General features: G+C 42.4%; 1 protein-coding gene across 3 annotated transcripts in view; it reads right to left on the reverse strand.

Moving 5' to 3' along the window:
* RAPGEF5 (Rap guanine nucleotide exchange factor 5) overlaps nt 1–18,569 on the reverse strand; it is a 236,156-nt gene that overhangs the window by 114,006 nt on the left and 103,581 nt on the right. The window lies entirely within an intron of this gene.

The raw sequence follows: 18,569 nt of genomic DNA on the forward strand, positions 1-18,569 counted from the left end.
CCCAAACTTGTAATTTTTCCATGCCCCAACTTCCCCTTTTGGTAACAATACATTTGTTTTCTACGTCTATGAATCTGTTTCTGTTTTATAAATAAGCTTATTTGTATCGTTTTTTGAGATTCCACATGTAAGTGCTATTACATGATAGCTGTCTTTCTCTTTCTGCCTCACTTCAATTAGTATGATAACCTCTAGGTCCATCCAGGTTGCTACAAATGGCATTATTTCACTCTTCTAATGACTGAGTAAAATTCTGCTGTGTATCTGTACCACACCTTCTCTACCCATTCCTCTGTCAATGTACATTTAGGTGCTTCCACGTCTTGGCTTTTGTAAATAGTGCTGCAGTGAGCATTGGGGTGCATGGATCTTTTTGAATTAAGAGTTTTCTCTGGATATATGCCCAGGAGTGGGAATGCTGGAAGAAGCATGATCATTTTATATTTGGACTACATGGAGCATTGTTACCACAAAATTCTAAACTATGGAGTCTTGAATCGACCTCTTCTCACACATTTCCCCAGTATCTCCCTATCAGGGTCCTTGTCACCCTTTCTGCACTGGTGCAATAACCTCCTACCACAAAGCCCCTGATTCTAGCCTCTCCTTACTGAAATCTAGCTTGAGCAGAACTCTTAGTAATTAGTCTCAGAAAATATAACAATAAGTACACTGCTCTGGCCTCTGTATCACTTATCTCATTAACTCTGAACACTGTTCATCACAGAAGGTCTTCCTTGAACTCTCTGGCTTCCTCATCTCTGACTTCACACTGACATTCAATGTCAGAATGTAGTATACCGAGCTCTGATCCAAACTCCATGACTTCATCATGTTTGTCCTTATACAGCTTGCTTGCTGTTTTAACAAATATGTACTTAGTACCTGCTAGGTGCCTGGCACTGGGATTACGCCTGTGAACAAGACAGGTAAGCCTCTGACCTCGTGAAGCACACACACACTACCTGGGGGACAGCTCACAGCTACTGCCGCAGCTAGTAAAAATCACAATTATCAGAACAATAATCTTTAAAAGTGAGATATGAGTAAAGACCATAATAAATAGGGAAATGACAGAAAACCAACTGAGGAAGGTCACTGTGCAGAGCAGGCCAGGCACACAGCTTCTTAGAAGCAGCAATAATTGTGCTGAGACCAGGGGTCGAGACACATGGCGGGTGACAGGGATGCAAGACAGGCCTGGAGAAAGCATGGAACACAATGGGGATGCTAGTCTGAGAACACAGGGTCGGGGGTGGGGGGCACTCAGTTCATTTCAGTTCAGTCGCTCAGTTGCGTCTGACTCTTTGCGACCCCATGAACTGCAGCATGCCAGGCCTCCCTGTCCAGCACCAACTCCCAGAGTTCACCTAAACCCATGTCCATTGAGTTGGTGATGCCATCCAACCATTTCATCCTCTGTTGTCCCCTTCTCCTCCTGCCTTCAATCTTTCCCAGCGTCAGGGTCTTTTCAAATGAGTCAGCTCTCTGCGTCAGGTAGCCAAAGTATTGGAGTTTCAGCTTCAACATCAGTCCCTCCAATGAACACCCAGAACTGATCTCCTTTAGAATGGACTGGTTGGATCTCCTTGCAGTCCAAGGGACTCTCAAGAGTCTTCTCCAACACCACAGTTCAAAAGCATCAATTCTTCGGTCCTCTGCTTTTTTTATAGTCCAACTCTTGCATCCATACATGACTACTGGAAAAACCATAGCCTTGACTAGATGGACCTTTGTTGGCAAAGTAATGTCTCTGCTTCTTAATATGCTATCTAGGTTACTCATAACTTTCCTTCCAAGGAGCAAGCATCTTTTAATTTCATGGCTGCAATCACCATCCGCAGTGATTTTGGAGCCCAGAAAAATAAAGTCAGCCACTGTTTCCACTGTTTCCCCAACTATTTGCCATGAAGTGATGGGACTGGATGCCATAATCTTAGTTTTCTGAATGTTGAGCTTTAAGCCAATTTTTTCACTCTCTTCTTTTCCTTTCATCAAGAGACTTTTTAGTTCTTCTTCACTTTCTGCCATAAGAGTGGTGTCATCTGCATATCTGAGGTTATTAATATTTCTCCCGGCAATCTTGATTCCAGCTTGTGCTTCCTCCAGCCCAGCGGTTCTCATGATGTACTCTGCATATAAGTTAAATAAGCAGGGTGACAATATACAGCCTTGATGTACTCCTTTTCCTATTTGGAACCACTCTGTTGTTCCATGTCCAGTTCTAACTGTTGCTTCCTCACCTGTATACAGGTTTCTCAAGAGGCAGGTCAGGTGGTCTGGTATTCCCATCTCTTTCAGTATTTTCCACAGTTGATTTTGATCCACACAGTCAAAGGCTTTAGCATAGTCAATAAAGCAGAAATAGATGTTTTTTTCTGGAACTCTCTTGCTTTTTCGATGATCCAGCAGATATTGGCAATTTGATCTCTATTTCCTCTGCCTTTTCTAAAACAGCTTGAACATCTGGAAGTTCATGGTTCACATATTGCTGAAGCCTGGCTAAGGAATTTTAAATTGGGAACTGCATGACGTGATGTCTATTTTCAAAAGTTCTGTTTACCTGCTTTGAGGAGACCAGACTTAGGAGAAGCAAGACAGGAAGGAGGGAGCCCAGTTAGGTGACCATGGCTTACCATCTGGGCTAGAAATGACCATAGCACAGACTGGGGTGGGGGGAGGCAGGGCAGATGAGCTGAAGCGACAGGGAGAATCTGAGCTGTGTTTCTGAGACATAATTTGCCAATGAACTGAATAGGAGAGGCAAGGAACTGCATGGGAGTGGGGGCGGGGGGTGGGTGGCAGGGAAATTAGTGAGAAAAGGTAATCCAGAATGATACCTAAGTAGAATAAGTCATTGCTTGTGCCCACTGTACCACTTATTCTTTTTGCCTTCTCTGTCAACAGCAGGCCCCAAACACAGCAACCTACCGACAGTGAGGTCGCCCACTGAATATTATTTCATGTACCTTTTGCTTTTATGTGTCTCTTATGCCCACTGTGTGGCACTCACCATGGCGCTCACCTAAAATGCTGCACACACAGTGTGAGTGCTGTAAAAACTGAGATGAACAATTTCTCCCCAAGTGGCCAAAAAGGCACAAATTGACTACACCTACATACATAAGCTATGTCTTACATAGCCATTTATGAAAAAAGAAGGGAGGGAAAGTCTTCTCTTAAACTCCATGGAAAACCAGGATAACTCCCACCAGCTGAGCGTTAAAAAGCAAGGCAGGAACAACAGAAGTTGACAGAAGCTTTTCTTCTGCTTTCAGCAAAAAGTTCCATTCACGCTTGTTCAAAGCGGGCTCTCTGTTGCTACTGTTGCCCAGTTAGGAGGAAATTTAAGAATAAAGAAAAACACTAATATTTTCTCTGAAAAACTAGAGACATAAATGAAAAGGGAAAAATAAAATACAAAATAACATCTACAAGTCCACTTAAAAATGCAGTGGGTTGTAGAAATAAGTAAACTATCTGAAATACTGTAAGGAGCCTTTCTTCATCCTGTAATGAGGAACAGTGTTCCTGGAGCGCAAGTCAATAACATGCCAACAGGGAGCAACCATGCCTGCATTAAGTACTCACTATACCTTGGCACTTCATTTATGTTTTATTTGAATTTTTGCTCTTTAAAGTTTTAGTTTTGATGAAAATAAAGAAAATTAAATTTTGGAGTATTTTGGCCCATTACATGCGTGTTTTTGTTTTTAAAACAACAATGTTCTGATTTCTGTGCATTTCTTTTTTTCATCTTATTAAATGCATCACTCTTTGTGACCCCATTAACTGCATCACGCCAGGCCTCCCTGTCCATTACCAACTCTCAGAGCTTACTCAAATTCACGTCCATCGAGTCGGTGATGCCATCCAGCCATCTCATCCTCTGTCACGCCCTTCTTGTCCTGCCTTCAATCTTTCCCAGCTTCAGGGTCTTTTCCAGTGAGTCAGTTCTTTGCATCAGGTGGCCAAAAGATTGGAGTTTCAGCTTCAGCATCAGTCCTTTCAATGAATGTTCAGAACTGATCTCCTTTAGGATGGACTGGTTGGATCTCCTTGCTATCCAAGGGACTCTCAAGAGTCTTCTCCAACACCACAGTTCAAAAGCATCAATTCTTCGGCACTTAACTTTCTGTATAGTTTAACTCTCACATCCATCCATACATGACTACTGGAAAAACCATACCTTTGACTATATGGACGTTTGCTGGAAAAGTAACGTCTGCTTTTAAACATGCTGTCTAGGCTGGTCATAACTTTTTTTCCAAGGAGCTAGCATCTTTTAATTTCATGGCTGCAGTCACCATCTGCAGTGATTTTTGAGCCCCCAAAAATAAAGTCTGTCACCTTTTCCACTGTTTCGCCATGTATTTGCCATGAAGTGATGGCACCAGATGCCATGATCTTAGTTTTCCGAATGTTGAGTTTTAACCCAACTTTTTCACTCTCCTTTTTCACTTTCTTAAATTGAAGAAAGTAGGGAAAACTACTAGACCATTAAGGTATGATCTAAATCAAATCCCTTAGGATTACACAGTAGAAGTGACAAATAGACTCAAGGAATTAGATCTGATAGAGTACGTGAAGAACTATGGCCAGAGGTTCGTGACATTGTACAGGAGGCAGTGATCAAGACTATCCCCAAGAAAATGAAATTCAAAAAGGCAAAATGGTTGTCTAAGGAGGCCTAAAAATAGCTGAGAAAAGAAGAGAAGCTAAAGGCAAAGGAGAAAAGGAAAGATATACCCATTTGAATGCAGAGCTCCAAAGAACAGCAAGGAGAGATAAAAAAGCCTTCCTCAGTGATCAATATAAAGACAGAAAGAAAAACAATAGAATGGGAAAGTCTAGAGATTTCTTCAAGAAAATCAGACATAATAAGGGAACATTTCACACAAAGATGGGCACAATAAAAAACAGAAATGGTATGGACCTAACAGAAGCAGAAGATATTAAGAAGAGGTGGCAAAAATACACAAAACTATACAAAAAAGATCTTCATGACCCAGATAACCACAATGGTGTGATCACTCACCTAGAACCAGACATCCTGGAATGTGAAGTCAAGTGGGCCTTAGAAAGCATCACTACGAACAAAGATAGTGAAGGTGATGGAATTCCAGTTGAGCTTTTTCAAATCCTAAAAGATGATGCTGTGAAAGTGCTGCACTCAATGTGCCATCAAGTTTGGAAAACTCAGCAGTGGTCACAGGACTGGAAAAGGTCAGTTTTCATTCCAATCCCAAAGAAAGGCAATGCCAAAGAATGCTCAAACTACTGCATAATTGCACTCATCTCACATGCTAGTAAAGTGATGCTCAAAATTCTCCAAGCCAGGCTTCAACAGCATATGAACCGTGAACTTCCAAATGTTCAAAGCTGGATTTAGAAAAGGCAGAGGAACCAGAGATCAAAGTGCCAACATCTGTTGGATCATCAGTTCCAGAAAAACATCTATTTTTGCTTTATTGACTATGCCAAAGCCTTTGGCTGTGTGGATCACAACAAACTGTGGGAAATTCTTAAAGAGATGGGAATACCAGACCACCTGACCTGTTTCTTGAGAAATGCGTATGCAGGTCGGGAAGCAACAGTTAGAACTGGACATGAAACAACAGACTGGTTCCAAACAGGGAAAGGAGTACATCAAGGCTGTATATTGTCACCCTGTTTATTTAACTTACATGCATAGTACATCATGAGAAATGCTGTGCTGGATGAAGCATAAGCTGGAATCAAGATTGCTGAGAGAAATATCAATAACCTCAGATATGCAGATGACACAACCCTTATGGCAGAAAGTGAAGAGGAACTAAAGAGCCTCTTGATGAAAGTGAAAGAGGAGAGTGAAAAAGTTGGTTTAAAACTCAACATTCAGACAACATGCAGGATGGTGAATTACAATTTCATGATTGAGAGTTCACACTATTTTTGAAATTTAGACATAATTCTTAGTACATACAACTAGAACGAAACAAAGAGAAGATAACCAAAAAACGCATACTTGGGATAAGAATTCAGTCCTGTATTTCTAGCTTTTCCTCAACAACAATGTGACACTTCTTATCACATACTGAAGATCTAAAAGTGTGTTGCCCAGGGTTACATGTTGCTTACCAGAGAGAATTAGAAACACAAGTATGTTAAAGGCATGTCACAAAGGTGACTTAGTAACTGACCACAACATGGTAAAGAAGAGACACTCAAAGTGCCACTGGACTCAACCTCAGCACCCCGATAATGAAGAAAACAGTGTGGTCCCTTATTACACACAACATTATTTTATTGGAAATACTGAAAAAAATATGATTCTAAGAATGCATTTTTAGCTAGTGGCTCACGTATACCACTTGAGAAAAAAAAAAACCACCTTATTTATCATGGCCTTCTGAGGATTTACAATCACCCCATGAAGTCTCACAGACAACACCTAAAAGAGAATGCCTTATTGATGCTTTAATGTGAAGATCAATGTCTATGACTACGTGGGGGCACTTTCTCTCTCCGTGCCTCCTCAGAGTGTGGCTCATCTGGCAGAATGAGGAGGAAGCAGTTACTTGGATTTTGAGCTGAATTCTTTTATCCGATCAGAATAAGAATCTGCTGGAGGAAATTTTCCTCTGCAAATATTGATTCCGGACGGTTCCCTCCCATGGCACAAAGATACAGGAATGACAGCTTCTGGGACCAAGGGAGGCTCGAAGCCTTGCTCTCTGCCAACACAAACCATCCCCTTATGTCTCAACACACAGAGTCTAAGAGCCAGAAAAGACCTTTGAAAATAACTTACCACAACAAAAGTCACAGTACAAGACCTGAAGCATACACTTCAAATGGTAAACAGAGAGCCCACAAGAGAACTAAGAATATATGTGGATTAATTAGCACTAACTCACATAAGAGTTATGTGAGTTTAATTGTATTTCTTTGTAAGTTCAGTTCAGTTCAGTCACTCAGTCGTGTCCAGCTCTTTGCGACCCCATGAACTGCAGCACGCCAGGCCTCCCTGTCTATCACCAACTCCTGGAGTCCACCCAAACTGATGTCCATTGAGTCCATGATGCCATCCAACTATCTCATCCTCTGTCGTCCCCTTCTCCTGCCCTCAATCTTTCCCAGCATCAGGGCCTTTTCAAATGAGTCAGCTCATCACATCAGGTGGCCAAAGGATTGGAGTTTCAGCTTCAATATCAGTCCTTCCAAGGAACACCCAGGACTGATCTCCTTTAGGATGGACTGGTTGGATCTCCTTGCAGCCCAAGGGAGTCTCAAGAGTCTTCTCCAACACCACAGTTCAAAAGCATCAATTTTTCAGTGCTCAGCTTTCTTTATACTCCAACTCTGACATCCATACATGGCTACTGGAAAAACCATAGCCTTGACTATATGGACCTTTGTTGACAAAGAAATGTCTCTGCTTTTTAATATGCTGTCTAGGTTGGTCATAACTTTCCTTTCAAGGAGTAAGTGTCTTTCAATTTCATGGCTGCAATCACCATCTGCAGTGATTTTGGAGCCCAAAAAAATAAAGTCAACCCCTGTTTCCACTATTTCCCCATCTATTTGCCATGAAGTGATGGGACCTGATGCCATGATCTTAATTTTCTGAATGTTGAGCTTTAAGCCAATTTTTTCACTCTCTTCTTTCACTTTCATCAAGAAGCTCTTTAGTTCTTCTTCACTTTCTGCTGTAAGGGTGGTGTCATCTGCACATCTGAGGTTAGCCAAGAGCAATTCAAGAGGGGTTACTGGTGACAGCCTCTGAGGATGCCAGGGTTCTCCTGACTGTCACCGTCTTGCTGCCTTGGCGACAAGAGGTTCTCTCTCCCCATGACTTAACTCGGATGGCTGCTAAGAAAACTCTCCTAACAACTCTGTTAAAACTGTTATTGAAACACAAAGGGGATTGATGCTCTTTCAGAATGACGTTTACTTAATTTCTGATCAGTGTTGTAAAAGTCAAAGCCAAACCAACAGGTCATTAAATACAATGACTCTAATGTGCTAAGTGACTATAGTTGAGAGCGCTCTTTAAAAATCAACCAGACTGTTTTTTTTAATTTACAGATCAACCAAAATCGTATTACAGACAGAAATTCAGTGTTTCGATGTGAGAAATTAGCAAATAGAGTTAAGAAAAGTAATTCATTGAGTACTTTGCCAAGAAATAAAGTTTTGGCAAAAATGTCACCCCTCACCTGTGCAGTAGTTTTACAGAGGGAAAGCTCTTTCATAAAGGGTCTCATCTGATGTTCGAAAAACCTACAGAGTTGCGCAGGTAAAAACATTCTCATTTTATACAATCCTCCTGTATAAAATGTTGTGTCTGTGGCAGTTCAAGTCACCCTCAGTCAAGGACAGAACAGTAACAGCTAGTCAAACTGCAAATTCATTCATGTGTTTCCTGACCAGGACTTCTTTCCATTTCCTTTTTAATGAAATAGAACAGAATACAGTGGAAAGAATAGGAAAAAACTTAAAAGTCAAAATGTACTGCAACTAGTAAAGTTCAGTATTTCTCGCAAACCTGGAATTAGATGTGTGCCAGGTCAGGCTCCTCTGAATGTCCTGCGGGCTGTGGACATGAATATGTTAGGAAAACACAGAAGGTATTCCCAGCCATGGGAGGCAGAACCCCGTTTCTCATTATCCAAATAACCAGCTATGTTTTTGGTGCCATTTCCTGGAAAAAGGTCGTAGTATTTATTTTAGGAGCCCCTCAACAAGACTCTATCCACATCCAACAAGGAGAGCAGCCCTGTGAGGAGGCATGGAAGTGAGCTACCAGCAAGACATGCTGGCAGAGCATATTCATTCAGTCACTCAGTCCTGTCCAACTCTTTGCGAACCCATGGGCTGTCACCTGCCAGGCTCCTCTGTCCATGGGATATCCCAGACAAGAATACTGGAGTGGGCTGCCATTTCCTTCTCCAGGGGATCTTCTCGACCCAGGGATTGAACCAAGGTCTCCTGGATTGCAGGCGGATTGTTTACTATCTGAGCCACCAGTGAAGGCCATGTTATCTACATATATACCACAAGTGCTCCCAAATGCTCAGATCTTTTCTAATCTTTAAAAAACAAGGGGAAAAGCAGTTACAAGCCTTAACTCGTCACTATATATGTTTTTTGTACTGAAATTTGAAAAATAGTGGTCAGCATTCACCACTGAGTCATGTCATGTAGTATTTTTAATATTCTTTTGACTCTTTAAAGTTTTATGTATTCTTTTTTCCAGTTTTATTGAATAATAATTGACATACATCTCTGTATAAGTTTAACATGTACAGAAGTGATTACTACAGTCGGTTCAGCTAACATCCATCTTCTCTTACAAATACAATAATAAAAAAAGAAAAAAGGAAAAAATTTTCATTGTGATGAATATTCTTAGGATTTACTCTGTATGTACCACCCAGCAGTGCTAGCTATAGTTACTGTGTTGTACATTACACCCTAGGTACTCATTGCAGTCTTATAACTGCAACTTTGTATCTTTTGACCACCTTCCTCCATCTCCCCCTTCCCCAGCTCTGTGCCTCTGGTAACCACAAATCTCATCTCTTTTCCTATGAGTTTGGTTTTTTCCTTACTCCTTGGAAGGAGAGTTATGACCAACCTAGATAGCATATTCAAAAGCAGAGACATAACTTTGCCAACAAAGGTCCGTCTGGTCAAGGCTATGGTTTTTCCTGTGGTCATGTATGGATGTGAGAGTTGGACTGTGAAGAAGGCTGAGTGCCGAAGAATTGATGCTTTTGAACTGTGGTGTTGGAGAAGACTCTTGAGAGTCCCTTGGACTGCAAGGAGGTCCAACCAGTCCATTCTGAAGGAGATCAGCCCTGGGATTTCTTTGGAAGGAATGATGCTGAAGCTGAAACTCCAGTACTTTGGCCACCTCATGCGAAGAGTTGACTCACTGGAAAAGACTCTGATGCTGGGAGGGATTGGGGGCAGGAGGAGAAGGGGACGACAGAGGATGAGATGGCTGGATGGCATCACTGACTCGATGGACGTGAGTCTGAGTGAACTCTGGGAGTTGGTGATGGACAGGGAGGCCTGGAGTGCTGCGATTTATGGGGTCGCAAAGAGTCGGACATGACTGAGGGACTGAACTGAACTGAACTGATGAGTCTGGTTTTTCTATATCCATTTGTTCATCAGTGGACACTCAGGCTGTTTCCATGTCTTGGCTGCTGTAGATAATGCTGCTATGAAACGGGGGTGCAAATACCTTTTCAAGTTAGTGTTTTCATTTCTTTTGGATATATCCCCAGAGGTGGAATTGCTGGATCACACAATAGTTCTATTTTCAATTTTTTGAGGACTCTCCATACTGTTTCCATAGTAACTGCACCAATTTACAATCCCACCATGCCATAATACTATAATCTGGTCCATCCAGTGCCATTCAACCTTTTCTTTGAAAGCTGACCAACAACCACTCTCTCTGTTTCAATGTATTCAGCCTGTCAGCTGAACTTGAGACTGTTTAAAACTCTCTTTTCTGGGTCCTTATCAGGTTGAACCCTCTAAAAAAATGCAAGTTTCCTGCAGGCTCTCTTTCCTCTCTCCTCAGTGATATTATCTGTTCCTATGGTTTCAACTTTCCCCATTATGCGGGTTATCCCCAAATCTGTGTCTCCATCTCTGCCCTCTTCCCTGAGTGCCAGGCCCACATCTCCAGTTACATGCTGAGGATGCTCATTTCAGAGACCATCACACGTCTGCTCCATACAAGCTGCTATGGCATGTGGAGTGGCATCACCTCTGCCCTCAAGAAAGAGCATCAATTTAATGCAATGGGAGGACATGGAGGTCTGAAATCACATGCATCACACACAGCATGTCTTACAGGCCTCTCCCTCCTCCTGGGGTCTGTACTTTAGTTCAGATCACCACCAGGAGCCTTCGTGTTCTTCTCTCTCCTCAGCCCTCATATCTGTCTCTCACTAGATCCTGTGACTTTCACCTCTGAAACATTTCTGTCCCTCTTGCTCCCTGCCACTGTCATAGCTTATGACCATGCCACCTCTCACCTTTCTGCCACTATTGCCCAGACTCTGAGCCAACCCCTCCCTCCATCCATTCTCCACTCAGCTGCTCCACTTCCAGATCGCCAGCCTGGTCCTGTCACGCTGCCATCCCTGAAGACTCCTGCCTCCTGCCACTTACGGAACACAACAGCACACACAGAGCTCAATACTAATGTTTTACTTTTACCAACATTTGACAACTGGTGTGCTGATAAGTGGGAATCCACAGCACTCGGACAACATAATAAATCTACAGAGCGGAGGCTAAAAGCAGAGGTAGGTGAAAACCTGTCATCTGCTTCATCAGGTACTCCACACTCTGCACAATTGCCTGGAGACAGCTCAAGCCATGGCGAGACAGACCCTGGCTGTTTCCCTTTCTCCTGACTGATGGTGTGATTTATCCCTGCCCCCAGCAGAGAGGATTCCATTTCAACTCTTGTGCCTTTGCCTTGTAGTAGACTTGACCCTCCAAACTTTCTTTCCTCCACTTCTTAACAGGTTTTTACCTACTAGGTGTTTTCTTTGGAGTCACGTTTAATACATTAATGTCCAGCCAACGGAAAAGTTATTCAACAGAGAAAAGTGGTAATGTCACCAGAGCAAAGTGTACCCTTTAATTAGAGCATAAATATTTGCTCCATTGATGAGAGTAATAAAGAATTCATCAGTACCTGAGCCCAGCAGCCTGTTCGGTTGTCCTTCTTGTGAAGAAATGTACTAGAAATAAACAAGTTTCCTTTTAATGCGAAGATGGATTATATACAATCCAACTAAAATAAAACCTCAATGACAAACAGTCGAGTTAAGCTTAGAAACATTTTTCTTCACCATTTTTCTTGGGAGACAGAAGGGCTTTCATTTTTAAACACCTTGCAAGAATTGTGTTCTGGTGCCAGGACAGGTTCAGGCTAATCCTGTGACCAAAGATTTGAGCAGCAGTGATGCTCAGACACCTTAAGATGTTCATTCATTTAAAAAGACCCCAGTACTCTGTATAGTTTCACCCAAGAATTATAAAGTTTTTAAAATATTTATCTCAGGGAGTAAAACAAAATGATATCTGGGGCTTCCCTGGTGGTCCAGAGGTTGGCTCCACACTTTCACTGCAGGCAGCACAGGTTTGATTCCTGGTTGGGGAACTAAGTTCCCACGTGCCGCAAGGTGCAGCCAAAAATGAGAGAAAAAGAGAGAAAATTATTTCTAAGCCTACCTACATGCCAGCTTCATGCTTTCTGCTGTCTAACTCTCTCCTACCTCCAGAAGCCTCAGAGGCATATGCCCTGTGCTCCATTTCACAGAATAAGAAAACAGATTCTGGGAGCCATTACTTCACAGTAAGGGACTAAGCCAGAACTGAACTTGAGTCTGTTAAATTGCTTTTCACAGCTACGAAATTTTGCCTCAAGGACTGTAAACCAGAAAACGTAACAGGTCAGATCTACACAGAGAGTCTTGTTAACTAAGGTTTTATAGTAGGCAAGGAGTCTACATTCCAAAAACAATGTTTATTTACATTAAAACACTTCTCACATGATGCTATTTTTCTGTTGTTATTGTTCCTGAATTGTCAGCAATTATACTGCTGAATCTTGCCTTGACATTACAGTGAAATTCTAAAACATGCAGAGGAACCGCCAAGAATCCCCTCAAAGTCCTTGTGTTTGTAAATACTGATACAAGCAAAGACACCAAATGGTCCAATCACTCAATCATTGTGGGGGTGGGAGGAAGCAGATAGGCCAAGACGCGGCTAGGAAATATCTGAAAACTTTCCTTAACCTTCAATGAACTCTATCCCACTGGATTTTTTTTTAAATGTCCTTTTATTACAAATATGGGAGAAAATATGGCATCATTTCTACACTATTTCTAGTATATGACCTTTGTCAAGTCACATCAACTCACCAATCTTAAACTTCATTATCTGCAGAAGGGGGTGATCAGAACCATAACCCCACAGGGTAGGTGTGTGGAAAAAAGGACGGCAGTCAAGTACTTGATCACGGGTAATTAAGCTACAAAGCATGTAATGTGCTTTTTTCTTTTCCATTTTCATCTCTGGATGGAATCTTCTCCCTAATCAGACCCTCAGACAGCCTGGGGAGAGCAGAAGATAAGGAGCATAAAGATGAAGCCCATCATCTTTGTATCCTGACACCCAAAGAATTTTGCAACAAGACAACAGGCTTGAAAGGGCAAACACGGTAAAGAATGTCATTCTCCTTTGCACATCAAGAACCCACTCTAAAAGTCTTAGATTGCAGAGCTCTCTCTCCTGGGATAGCTAAGCCACAGGTTTGTCCCCCTCAAGGAGACAGTCAGGAAGTAATGGGTGAGAAAAGGTCAAGCCCATCCATGTGTTGCTACAAGTGGATCATGGGATGGGGCAGCAGAAAGAGGAAGCAGAAACAGGTCAGAACAGTGGGCCTGAGCTCTCCGGTGGGCTTGGCTCTGAGGCTGGGGTGGGTGGATGATTGAGGGGACGTTAAGGATGGGAGTGCTGGTTAGCACACGGACACGGTGGGAGACGGCCTTGAACCCCACCCCAGCCCCACCTGGGGCCAGCACACTCACAGGGGATCATTGTGAGCACCGCAAGGCTTGATGCAGACAAGGGGTAGGGCTTACTTTTCTGAGCTGCTCTTCCTTCCCTGTCTGGGAAGTCTGAAAGGACTCAGAAGTACCTCTATAGCCCAGGAAGAGGGGCCGGCAGTGGAACTGCCCTCATCCAGGGGCTGGCTGGAGCCTGTAGCAGGGAAGCAGTGGGGGTTACAGCTCCAGCAAGAGGCAGTATGGGGCCAGAGGCCCAAGGAAGGTCCAGACACAGAGCCAGCCACCCTGGGCCCCTAACTGCCGCTGCAGATACCACAGCAAGCAGAGGCCCCCTGCAGATCCACCAAGCCTGAAGCACTGGCAGGGGCACTGCCTCAGAGACCAGAGGACCCTCTCATGCCAGAAACTAAGTGACCCAAGAAGGGAGATTTAAACCAGACTCAGGCAAGACCTGGAGAAGGCAATGGCACCCCACTCCAGTACTCTTGCCTGGAAAATCCCATGGATGGAGGAGCCTGGTAGGCTACAGTCCATGGGGTCGCTGAGAGTCAGACATGACTGAGCGACTTCACGTTCACTTTTCACTTTCATGCATTGCAGAAGGAAATAGCAACCCACTCCAGTGTTCTTGCCTGGAGAACCCCAGGGACGGGGGAGCCTGGTAGGCTGCCGTCCATGGGGTCACAAAGAGTTGGACACGACTGAAGTGACTTAGCAGCAGCAGCAGCAGCAGCAGGCAAGACCTACATCCTGGACAGATCGATCACCACAAAGAAAGTCTGAATCAGAAACAGGTAAGATCTAGAAGCTCACTGGCACTAGGTAAGACCATACAGCACAGCTGATGAAAACGAAGAAGAAAGCATTTCCCATCTACATTTCACCACAGTGAATAATTCTGACAATCCGTTGCCATTTTTGAGTATTAGCATAAGTGCTCTAATGGTTCCTAAACTAATCTCATAAGATTACCAGACGAGAAAACCTAGGCAAGATATATGTGGAAATCAAAAAGTCTTGATACAGCACAGCACTGGCTGATAGCCAGGCTCCTTTGCACATCCACGCTGACGGCGCTCAGCCAGCCATCTCTCCTCTCAAATCAAAGTCGATGTATTTTGCTTTGTCATATACAATTGATAGAAACTACAGGCTGTTTTATTGGTCTGACTTTCTTCTTGAAGTATCAAGGTAATGAATAACTGCACCAAAGCAGGCCCCAGGAAAACTCCCTTGGAAGGACCTGAACCACTCACATAAAGGTAATCTTTTGATGAAACTGTCCACTTGATTACAAGGTTAACCCTGAAATTAGTTGACTTAAGTAGGCCTAATGTTACTAGCAAAATGAAGCAGCTTCAACAACTTGGATTCGGGTACAAACGATAAGCCTGAATTCCACACCAGTAATTAGTTTCAGTGATGACTCTGAGATGACTGAAGGGTCCAAGGTGCCCAGTGACAAAGCCTACAGCCTAGGTGCTGCTCTAACACCATGAGAGCAGATGAAATCTGCTCCTCCCCTGACCAGACAAGGTGGACAGACATTCCCTAGGGCAGCAGGGTGCTGGGACAACACCCTTACCCTCCTCCACTGTAGCAAGAGAGGGTTCCAGCCAGGGCCTATGGATGACCTCTAATCCCTGCTAATTCCCCCTACCTGAAGGTGGAAATTTGTTTTCTTACTACTATTTGATAAATTTGTGTTTGCTCTATAAGGCCTCCCTCAGGCCAAAGAAAAGAACCTTTACCTCACTCTACCTTCAGAACTAGGATATGGAAATGGGCCTTCTAAACATATGAAAACAACACTAAAAATCGAAATGAAGAAAACAGAAACATAAGAACTAAGATGGCAATCATATCTGTCATGCTCTTCTATTTCAGCTAGAGTGGAAGAAAAATGGGCACCATTTCTAAAAGCTTCCATCTGTTTCTAATGGTATAAAGATAACCTCAATCTCAAATTTCTCACAGTCATTTTTCTACCAGAAAACAATAATACGATAAGATATAAACTTTCTCCATTAATTTTAATAGGTCTTAAAGCAAATGCTTTGTTTCTATTCTGTATCTGCATTTTCAACACACAAAAGTTAGCCCCCTTTTGGCAAAAGGAGAAGCAGACAATCCCTTTAGTCCTGTCAACTTGGGGTCCTGCCCACAACTTATCAGGATATGGCTGTGGATCATGTGCACTCACTTAAAGCCAAGGTTAAATTCACTTCCTCTTTAAACTAGTGGGCCCTCCCTCCCTGACCCAAAGGTCTTCCTGGTAAGTTTAGTATAGAAACTTCAGTAGGAATATTTGCTTATTCCTGAGTCTGCCCACTAAATAAAGCTTGGTAGTACTTCTCTTCGTTTACAAAGGCTTTACTGCCAATGCCATGAGAGCTTTTAATTCTGTTACCATTCACATGACAAAATTTCCACTCAGGTCAAGAACTATTGTAAAGTTGGGCAGTTGTCCAACTTAACTTAAGGAACTTTAGAAAATCAAAATTCTATTTAGTTAAGTAGGAATTCTGATGCAATCATTCAGAAGGAAACCTAAAATTATTTAAAAAAATAATCTATCCATCTGTTTCCTCATCTCCAACCAAAAAGACTAATGTCAAAATGTATCGCTGAAGTTGTAAAGAGAAAGTCTTCATTGTCTCCAAAATTTTTATCATCAATCTCATTCCAAAAACAGATATCACTGTAGTATTAAAAAGCAATATTTTTATAACTATCTGAAAATTGCAAGTGGCTAGAACCACAATTTGTCTAGCCACTTACAAAGACAATGTCTGATTAAGAAATCGTCAGATGTTAAGTACTTATGTGTCACGTTAAGCAGAAAGAACAGTATGTGACATAAATTTCACTTTTATCATAACTGGCTCACTTTTTCTAATATAATTCAGTTGAATCAAATTGTGTACTTTGCATTACATACTATGGCACATTATTTAACTTATATTTACACACACTGTGCCTATGTCATTTTCAGTTTTACTGAAAACAGCTCCATTTTCATGGCTGTTTATACAATTAGACTTTTAATGTGACGAATGATGGACAATAGCTGGGTCATGTGGCCAAGACAAAGATTTCCCTCGAGTGTGCTTACTTGTCAATACAAATGATAGCAGAAAATGTTCCCTGAAAAAGGTGGGGGAGGGGCCCGTCTGTAGATTTTCACTAAGGACAAAGTCAAAAAATGAAAAAATATTTGGAAAAGACACTAAGTTATCAGCAGTTATTATTCTCACATTCTGCCTAAACAGACAGCAAAGAATACCACCTAATACTTGGCCCTGAGGGCATGACCTGCAGACTCAGCATGGCCCTCCTGCATCAACCAAGCCCAGCCTCTTCCTTTTATTAAAAAAAAAAAAAAGAAGAAGAACCTGAGGCTGAGGGGAGCCAGTGATTTGCCAGAGTGAACACAGCCCAGATTTTCTGACTGCATACCCAAGACTGCCAGATTTTGGTAGCAGACTGTGTTCACCAGACCACAGAATTTCATAACTTTATAAAAACAGCATACAATAAGGATTCCTCTACTTAAGGAATATTTTAGTTCATAAGACACCATTTTAGCCATTAATATACCTTCCCATTTAATTATCCCATCATCTTGTTCTTGTAATATTTCCTTAATTATTCTAATATTTTAAAATACCTACCAACTGCTTTTATTTTGTAGCTTGGGTGTATACAGAGAAGCAATCATAGCATTCTTAACTGTAAAGATGGATCACAGGTCACTCTCCCCAACCCCTTACCCATGCACCTCAACCCCCCTCCACGTAAAACTTCATTCAAGCACACAGAATTAGTCAGATACAGGGTTTTAAGTGGATGCTCATTCTTCTGGGGCACTTGGTAATTAGCATACTAGCCTCCCGGGCTGGCCTCCAGACTCAGGGTGGCATATATCATATGTTCTTGTGGGAAGCAGTTCCCAAACCCCAGAAGACCAAGAACAAAGGAGCCGGCAGGCTCTAGAGAAGCCACCCCATCAACAGTGTATTAAAGACACCCATTAGTTGCCTCAATCAGCTAATTAACTCAACAAATGCAAAACCTAAATCATTAAAGAAAGTGGTTCTGATTGCATTGCTGGGCTCTAATTTGGTGTTGCTAACCCAGCAGGGTGGGAACAGGGCTGCTCCACAGAAAACAAAAAAACAGTCCACACTGGGGAGCCGACATGGGATGGGACTGAATTTTTTATGAAAGTTGAGCCCTACCAGGAAGTTTCACTGGTGAAAAAAGGGTACCAGGGAGACCTCTGTGTTTATGCTTTGAAATTTAAATCAATTTAAATATAAATTGCTATCCTTTTTAGTCATTATGAGAAAGAAATAAAATGTGGGTTTCAGATCTCTGGTGTGCAAATGGTCATTAACTTTCATTTGACCTTGTGTGTAGAATGAATATTGAATTTATGCACAGGGTACACTCATTACACTCATCTAGTTTGCTCAAAGAAAACACGTTCCCAGGAGCTGTCGTGCTGGCAGCCAGCTTTCCATGCTCAAACAGAAAACTGTGAAGTCCCCGCTTTATGTCTGCCCCACCTTCCACCCAACTCTCTGCTCCACACCCAGGAAACTGTTTCCCAAGGTTTGGCCACGTTTATAAGACACAGGCAATAACAGCTAAGAATCTGAATGGTGTAAAATCATTGTCCTGGACCACATGAGACCAGAGAGCATCAGTGCTCAGTTCTCCCTTCCGGTATCTGGTTCCCTAAAACAAGAACAAGCTCCCATTTAGAGTGATAAATACCTTTGTCTACTGAGCCTTATAAACATTACCTTCCTTCACTGAAGAGTTCCTGCAGTGCATTTTTTAAAACAAAGGCCTCTAAACCTTGCCCTTTCACACACACTCTGCTGTGGTTATTACCATTCTTCACCTCCTTGGCAAATCAGTTCCATTTACTCTCTTAATGGACACGACCATGTAGAAGGAGGAAAA

The sequence above is a fragment of the Bubalus bubalis genome, chromosome 8 (assembly GCF_019923935.1).
Source record: "Bubalus bubalis isolate 160015118507 breed Murrah chromosome 8, NDDB_SH_1, whole genome shotgun sequence".
Lineage (NCBI taxonomy): Eukaryota > Metazoa > Chordata > Mammalia > Artiodactyla > Bovidae > Bubalus > Bubalus bubalis.